Here is a 9,127-nt window from a genome sequence, read left to right as displayed (position 1 = left end):
AAATGGCCTCTCTGAGCAGATGACATTCGAGCTGAGATCAGGTTGAGAAGGACCAGCCATGTGATTATCAAGGGAAAGTGCTTCCTAAGCTGAGGGAACAGCAAGTGAAAAGGCACTGAGGTAGGGACAAGCTTGACTATCTGAGGAAGAAAAAGGAAGCCAATGTGGCTGAAGGAGATCAACAATTGGGAAAGTGGCAGAAACAAAAGGTGGGAGATGACACCATGAAGCCATGGTACAGAGTTTAGGCAGCTGGGCAAAATCACCAGCAGAAGGTAAGCAGAGTCATGATGGTCAGCCTTACAGACACTCTGACCCAAGCATCTCACATTGGTCCAGAGGAAAAGACCTGTCAGGAGACCCAACAAAGTCAGTGGGTGGTGGAACCAAGAGTTAGTAGAAGACCATAGTCTCCCTACTCCCCAGGGTGTTGAAACAGAGCTCTTGGCCAATCCAGTGACACCCTAGCTGTAAGGCAACTGCCCAGGCCAGTCACATCTCTGTCCTGATCAACGGCACCAACCTTCACTGGTCTTCTGACTCCCACCCTTACCCTCCTAAGGTTTATTGTCTACACCGCAGGCAGAATGAGCATGTTAAAACTTAGTTTAGATCATGTCAGACCTCTGCTTAAACCCTCTGATGGTTTCCCTATACCTCGATGTAACTGTTCATTTCTGTGTGTCTCCACCAGACGTGAGGGCAGGCTCTTGTTGGATATCCCTGGAGCCTTGATGTGCTGAACATAGGCTCTGGAATGTTAAAAAAAAAAAAAAAAAACCCTCAATAACTGCTGAAGGAATAAACATGCATAGATATAAAATCGTGCAAGCAAGCACACTAGGTGATTTGCTTTGTGCCTCTGTAGGGTCGTCTGGTTATCCCTCAGGTATAACACATTGGTTAAGATCATGGGCTTTGAACCAGTCTGCCCAGGTTGAAAACCTGTCTTTTCCACTTACCAATGGTTGGACCTCGGATAACTTATTAACCCCTTTGTGTCTCAGTTTCCTTGTTTATATAATACAGGTAATAATAGCATCTAACTCACAGGGTGGTTGCGAGTATTAAATTAGTCAGGATATATGAAGTGCCTAGAACAATTCTTGGTACCTCCTGGCTACTAGTCACTGATATTATACTGACATCTACATATGTAGTGGGGAACAGGAATGCAAGAAAGGTCTAGATGGCTTCCATGGCGACTCCTGGTATTGGAGTCAAAGCCCTGTCTTTGGAGGGTTCCCCTAATTAGTTGGCATGAACTTGGGCAAGTCACTTCACCCTTCAGAATCTGTTTCCAAATCTGAAAAAGGAAGATCATCTTATTTCCCCCATTGGAAGATAGCTTTGAGATTAAGTGAGATTATGTATATCAAGTTTCTGGCACAGGACCTGGCACCCACTCAAAAGGCAACAACTGTTTCCTTTCTTCTCCCCGCCTGGCCTGTGAGCTCAGCAAGAGCGCCCAGCCAGGGATCCTTGTTAAATGGGCCTGAAGCTGCCCACACCCTCGGTGCCTAGCACACAGCCTGGCCCTATAGACAATAAACAGCAAACAGACAAAAGCAGCAAACAGACAATAAACACTTGTGGACCCTTACTTACGTAGGCTGCCTTGGCAATATTTCACATATCTGTCCCCTGGGATTCATTTTTTTCTAGAAAAGTTGTCCAGAGCATCATCATCTCTCATGGTGGCTATGCTGAAGACCACCTACTGACATCCCCACTCTGGCAGGGGCTTGACCCTCCCACTATACTGAACACGGTACCAGATTGATCTTCCTAAAGCATGGCTCAGACCATGCCCCTTGCCTTGTGACCTTCTAGGGCTGACCCAACGCATCCCTGCTCCTTAGGCTGGTGGTGGAGGCTCACCATAGCCCACCCGTGGCTGCCCTCACTGGGTCCTCTCTCTCTCCCTCTCTAACCTTAGACACTCGCGTGCGCACGCATGCGCACACACACGAGCAGCAGACCAAATCACCGTTCCTTGGGCCTTGACAGCACTGTGCCCTTGCTCCTACTCTTCCCCCGGCCTGGAGTGGCCTCCCAAAGCATCATGCACCCCATATGGCAAGGTACCACTGTCATGCCACCTCTCCATCTGGCCTCACCCATTTCCACAAGCTAGAATTGTCCCTCCCGCACCTGTTGCTGCAGCACTTCACAGTACTGCTCCGTGCACACGTGCCGCTGTGGACCTTGTATTGTGTTCATCTGTGTGCATGAGCCAAGTGGGTACTCGGTCAATGTGATGAACAGCTGTGTGTTGACCTCACCCTTATAAGGGTAAGGATGGGCCTCCTTCACCTCCATACCGCTCCTCCCTCACACATGTACATGTTTTCTTAAACATTAAGGAGCGTACATACTTGACAGATGAGTCACCTAGGCTTGTCTGTTCTGTGCAAAGGTGTCTTAAATCAGTCTCCTATCCTCAGCCCTAAGTCAGACCGAGTCATCTCTCACTGGGACCGAAGTGACAGCCTCCTAGCTGTCTCCCTTCTTTCCTTCTAAGCCCCACACAGACTACCAGCGTGACCTTGCTAAAATGAAAATCTCATCATGCCCTTCCCCTCCTGAAAACCTTTTATTGGCTCCCCACTGCCATGGTATAAAGCTGCCTTCCTCTTCAGCCTGATCATCTGCTCCCCCACGCCCCCGTTCCCCCCTCTGCACTTCCTTATACTCCTCCAGACCTGCTTATAACACCACAGCAACCCTGTGCTGCTTCAGGCCTCTGTGTCTTAGCATATGCCGTTCCCTCTTCTTCAAATGACGCCCCACCTGCCCTCCCTGTCCCTGTCACATGATAAACAGCTGCCCATGCCTCCAAACCAGTTCTGCTGATAGCGTTGTCTGTGCAGGAGGAGACGGCTGACACGTGAGCCACCCCCCCAACCATACATTTGCCCTAGAAACATCGGGCATTCTCTGTGCACCAGACTGGTTGGATCCCTGGGGGTGCAGTTGGCACCCCGTGTGGATGTGAATAGTGCTCCTACCTGCCCTGTTTCCTCCCCTGGAGCACTCAGCTCCAAGCAGCTCCTGGCTCTCGTCTTCGTCCCCCTCTTCACTGAGCGCTCACTCAGTGCTCACACATGGGGCAGACCCATGAACGAGCAGCACCGCAGGCACAAATGGTCTGTCGGTCCATTTCTGAAGACTAAGGAAGGCAAGCATGGGACGGAGCAGGACAACTTCCAAGATCTAACCAAGGCTGACACGGTCTCTTGCCTCTTATTCTGCAATCTTGCCAATCACTAACAAAAAGATGCTTTCGCTTTGGCTGTCCTGGGACTCCTGTTCAGGCTTCAGCTGAGCGGTTCCTAGGGGCAAAGTCCTCAGGAAACTCCCCCTGCAGCCCCCAGAATGCTGGGCCAGTGACCAGGTCACACAGCAGCCCAACACAGTGCAAAATCAGCTTTGTCACCACGAGGGTGGCAGGAAATAAGTAAGCTCAGTCTCTGGCTTCCATTGTTCAGAGCCTCGGTGTGTCCATTCTTTTCTTTAGCAAAGCTTGCTGATGCTCACTTTGTGCTTGGCACTGAGGACGGGGAGAGAAATTAGCCTGTCCCTGCCCTGGAGGAGCGCCTTGTCTGTGGAAGCGGGCAGCGTGTTTCAAGACACTTCTCGGAACAAGTAAGTCAACACATGGCTAAGTCCCAAAGAGCTAGTTCCTGAAGGAAGAAGGAACATGGTGCATTCTAAGAATGGCAAGAAGACAGGTGGAGGGTACCTGGAGATTAGGGGAAAGATCCCAGGTGAAACGGGACACGTTGTGCAAGGTGGAGGTGAGGGGAGGAGCGCAGTCTCATCACTACAGTAAGAGCTAACGTGGGTGTGGCACTCATTATGTGCCAGGCACTCTTCTAGATGCTTCCCATGTGTTAACTCCTCTCATTGTCCCAATAAGCAATGAGGTTAATTGTGAATATTATCCTATGAGCCATAGAAAGCCATTGAATGGTGTCAAGCAGGGAAAATAAATCAGATTTATATATGAGAAATTTCCCTCTGGCTCTGGTGTGGTGCACTGAAGGGGGTCAGAGTAGATGCCAGGACACCCACCAGGAGGCCTCCACAGTAGGGGACCAGGGGCCAGAGGCCAGGAGTCTGGCCCCAGGGGCTGGCTGTGCAGGTGGGGAGAAGTGGGCACTTCTGGGGGCTATTAAGGAGGAGAGTTGACAAAACTGGTTAGCGCTTACTCATTCTTCAGGACTCAGCCAGGCCTCCCACAAACCTCCCCTCCTTCTCTAGGCTCCTCCAGCCTTGGCCACCTTGCTTCCTTCTAACAGCCCCGATCTTACTCAACACCAGATTCCAGGCCCATTTTCCAACAAGCACATCACAGAAAGCCAGCTGCCCAAGTGAATAATTTCTCAAACCATCACTTTGCCAAAAGGCTAAGAAGCCAGAAGCTAATCCATAATAAGCCAAATCATTCAAAGCTAATTCCTAAATTTGTTTATTTCCTTTTATTTTATTTACTTATTTTTTTTTAAGAGAGAAAGCGCACATGCGTGCGAGCAGGGGGGCACACGTGGGGGCTGTTGCAGAGGAAGAGGGAGAACAAGAGCGAGAATCTTAAGCAGGCTCCATGCTCAGCACAGAGCCCACACGGGGCTTGATCTCAGAACCCTGAGATCATGACCTGAGTGGAAGTCAAGAGTTAAACCCTTAGCTGACTGAACCACCCCGGCGCCCTATTATTATACTATTGTGTAATTTATAGCAGTTGGTATTAGATGGGACAGGGTTTTTTTTTAATTGTTTGTATTAAGTATGTAAAAAAGAATACTTATACAAATATGCATAAGGTATAAAAAAACAATGATACAACAAAACTCCTGCACCCAAAACCCAGTTTTTAAAAATGAATATTATTGGGGCCAGTCAGTTGAGTGTCCAACTCTTGATTTTGGCTCATGATCTCAGGGTCCTGAGATCGAGCCCTGCATCGGGCTCCACGCTCAGTGGGGAGTTTGCTTGAGATTCTCTCTCCCTCTGCCCCTCCCCTGCATGTGCGCACTCTCTCTCTCTGTAAAATAAACAAATTTTTAAATAAAATTAATATTACTGGGCGCCTGGGTGGCTCAGTTGGTTAAGCGACTGCCTTCAGCTCAGGTCATGATCCTGGAGTCCCAGGATCGAGTCCCGCATCGGGCTCCCTGCTCAGCGGGGAGTCTGCTTCTCCCACTGACCCTCCCCCCCCATGTTCTATCTCATTCTCTCTCAAATAAATAAATAAATCTTTAAAAAAAATGAATATTACTGTTACCTTGGAAACTCTAGTGCCCCTCCCACATCCCGTCACCTTCCATCTCACTCCAGGGATAATCACACTCCTAAATTTTCTGCCTTTCTCCCTCACTTTTCTTTATAGTTACATATTTGTATCCTCAAAGAGTGTTTTCTTAGTTTTGTGTGTTTTTAAACTTTAAATAAAAGGAGTTAGAGTATATATACTTTTCTGTAACTTATTTTTGCATTCAATGTTATATTCCTGAGATTCATTCTTGTTGATGTATAGTATTCTTTTTTTAAGATTTTATTTTATTTATTTCTAAAGATTTTATTCATTTATTTGACAGAGAGAGAGAGAGCACAAGCAGGAGGAGTGACAGAGGGAGAGGGAGAAGCAGGCTCCCCACGGAGCAGGGAGCCCGATGCGGGGCTCAATCCCCGGACCCTGGGATCATGACCTGAGCCAAAGGCAGAGGTTTAACTGACTGAGCCACCCAGGCGTCCCTTAAGGATTTTATTTTATTTTTTTTTAAAGATTTTATTTATTTATTTCAGAGAGAGAGAGAATGAGAGATAGAAAGCACGAGAGGGAAGAAGGTCAGAGGGAGAAGCAGACTCCCTGCTGAGCAGGAAGCCCAATGTGGGACTCGATCCTGGGACTCCAGGATCATGACCTGAGCCGAAGGCAGTCACTTAACCAACTGAGCCACCCAGGCGCCCCTTAAGGATTTTATTTTTAAGTAATTTCTACACCCAACATGGGGCTGGAACTTAATACCCCAAGATCAAGAGTCGCATGCTCCACCAACTGAGCCAGCCAGGCACCCCTGATGTGTAGAATCTAATTCATTCATTTTCTTGGCTGTATAGTAATCTGTTTTATGAATACATTATAATTTATGTATTTGTTGAATTAAGGGACACTTACAATGCTTCCAGTGTTTTCCATTACACATAGTGTTGCTAGGAAGATTCCTGGATATGTCTCCTGGGGCACAGATACTATGGAATTGGTCTAATTCATTCTTTTTTTTAAAACTTTTTAAATTTATTTGTCAGAGAGAGAACACAAGCAGAGGGAGCAGCAGGCAGAGGAGAGCTGAGCAAGGAGCCCGATGTGGGATGACCGGAGTCGAGGGCAGACACTCACCGACTGAGCCACCCAGGCGTCCCAGTCTAATTCATTCTTTACAACAATCCTATGAAGTACAAATACTTAGCCTCATTTTATAAAGTACTTGAGGTTCAGAAAATTTAAATGACTAAGGGTATGAATCTAATAAGAAGTGCAAGATTTTATACATTGTATCTCCCCACATCATGAAGTGGTCTATGAGAAGAAAAACCCAGCCTCTGACCCATTCAGAGTCAAAGAATTCCTCTCTGGACAACTCCTGCCCGTGTTCCCTCCACCCCCATATCCCGTTCTTCCCAGCATATCGCCAGTCCCTCCCCCCCCAACCTCATTCCTCCCTGTCCCCTCCTCTCCATCCCTAAAACCCACCATTGTCCACCGGTTCAAACTGATGTTGACCACCCACTGAATTAGAACAAAGAGCCAAGGACCTTAATTCCAACCCCCCCCACCTCTTCCCACCTTCCCTATCCCTCAGCCTCTTGCCTCCAGACAAGAGTCTCCCCTCCCCCTCTGACCACCCACAGCTCTTCCCTACTCTGATGAACCTGATTGCTTGACCTGGGATTTAGCATATGCCTTTCCCAGATGGGAGCTCTTTGAGCAAGGGTCTGGTCTTTCATGTCTATTTCCCCAGCAGCTCCAGGGAAGTTTTCCCTAGTGGTGTTTAGCACTTTCTATCTCATGTTATTTTTTTTTTTTATTTTTTAAGGTTTTATTTTTTTAAAGACTTTATTTATTTATTTGAGAGAGAAAGAATGAGAGACAGAGAGCATGAGAGGTAGGAGGGTCAGAGGGAGAAGCAGACTCCCCGCAGAGCAGGGAGCCCGATGCGGGACTCGATCCCAGGACTCCAGGGTCATGACCTGAGCCGAAGGCAATCACCCAACCAACTGAGCCACCCAGGCGCCCAAGATTTTATTTTATTTATTTATTTATTTTTTGGCGGGGGGGGGCTTAAGAACTTTCCTAGGGGTTCATGTTTATTTGGCATTTGACCCAGAGTCCTGCCCATGGGCAAGGGCACAGACTGGGTCTCCTACCCCTCATTCAATTCAGTCTCTGTTAATCCACCAGCCCAAACCAGCCCAAATCCCCCCACCCCTGCCCCCAGCAGCAGTCCAAAGGTGAAATGGCTCAGGGACACGCTGTGGTCTCTCAATAGTCCGCTGAGTCTCAGAGTTGGAGGGTGGGGAGTATCTTAGGTTCTGTCCATTTAGTTCCGTAACAAAAAATAAGCAGATGCAGGAGGTGGGGAGGAGAGACAATGGCAGCCATGCATCTTGCTACATCTTCATAGCCGTGTCTCTGGATTTGTAGGCCACTCCTCGACTTTTCAGCTCTCGCACAATTCCTTGGGGAAGGCGACCAGTGACTGACACTGCATACACACCTGGCTTAAAGTTACTGACTCACTGCCACTTGGAGACCCAGCTGTCCTCTGGACTCATCATCGCAATGATTCCGTCAAAGGAAGAGCTGGTGCAGTCGTATACCATCTCCCGGTTACCCTTCATCTGAAGGTATGCATCACAATTGTCGCAACCATCATATTCAAACTGGGCTATAGTCTTGACCAACAAACACAGCAAACAAGCCCGCAGATGCCGCAGGTCCTTCGGCACTGTCTCCAGGGCCATCCTCTCTGACAAAAGAACAGCAAAGGACTGGGCCACAGATTACTCAGCCGCAGGAAGTAAACCCCAAGATTTTATTTTTAAGTAATGTCTATACCCAATGTGGGGCTCAAACCCACAACCCCAAGATCAAGAGTCTCACACTCTACTGACTGAGCCAGCCAGGCACCCCTCTATCTCGTGTTATAAAGGACCTGTTTTATTCTCCTTTATCTCCCCAGATCTCAGCTCAGGGCCTTGCACAGAATGAGTAACAAATATTTAATGAAAGAATCCATTTTCACCCAAACCATTTCCCGTGCTGTGCTTGGAGTAATTTCAGTTAATGTTTACTGATCTGCTTTAAAGCACAGCCCTCCTGTTCTGGGCCAGCCAAGCCACTCCCTCCATCTCATTCTCCAGGCTCAAGCAGAGGGCCTACCATGCATCTGGTACCTTCCTGGGCATAGTCTCCTTCAGAAACCTCCTGAAAGTCTGGCCCCTAATAACAAGCACTAATATTCACATAGCTCTTTCAGGTTGAAGCAGCACTGTCAGACTCATTTGATCTGCCCAGCCACTCAGTGAGTGCTGCAGGTGTCATGATCCCCATTTTGCCGATATGAAGACCGAGGTCCAGAGATATCAAATGATTGACCCTCGTCCACACAGAAAGTCTCCAGAATTGAATCCAACTTTTCTCAAGCGAGAGCCCTTGCTTTTCTACTACAGAAATCTTCATGGGAGTTGACAGGTCAGCATGGTGTAGAAGGAAAGGCTGCTGGCTTGGTGTAAGTCAGCCTTTGAGTCTGAGTTTCAGCTTCATCGCTTAGTAACTGTGTGACTTTAATCAAGTCGTTAGCTTCCCTAATCCTGAGTGTTTCATCTCCAAATGAGGCAGTAACATCTACCTCACAAGGTGATGAAGATTCAAAGGATAAAAAAAAATGTGTATGGGGCCCCTGGGTGGCTCAGTCAATTAAGCATCTGCCTTCGGCTCTGGTCATGATCCCAGGGTCCTGGGATCGAGCCCCGCATCGGGCTCCCTGCTCCGCGGGAAGCCCGCTTCTCCCTCTCCCACTCCCCCTGCTTGTGTTCCCCTTCTCGCTGTGTCTGTCAAATA

The 9,127-nt window shown here is 48.2% G+C and overlaps 1 pseudogene; it reads right to left on the bottom strand.

Moving 5' to 3' along the window:
• Positions 1-7,485: 7,485 nt before the first annotated feature.
• LOC113914804 lies at positions 7,486-8,028 on the bottom strand (annotated as a pseudogene).
• Between the last annotated feature and the right edge of the window lie 1,099 nt (positions 8,029-9,127).

This window comes from Zalophus californianus, chromosome 11 (assembly GCF_009762305.2).
Source record: "Zalophus californianus isolate mZalCal1 chromosome 11, mZalCal1.pri.v2, whole genome shotgun sequence".
NCBI classification, from domain to species: Eukaryota; Metazoa; Chordata; class Mammalia; order Carnivora; family Otariidae; genus Zalophus; species Zalophus californianus.
The sequence above is the reverse complement of the archived record's forward strand: the minus strand, read 5'-3'. Positions and strand labels throughout refer to the sequence as shown.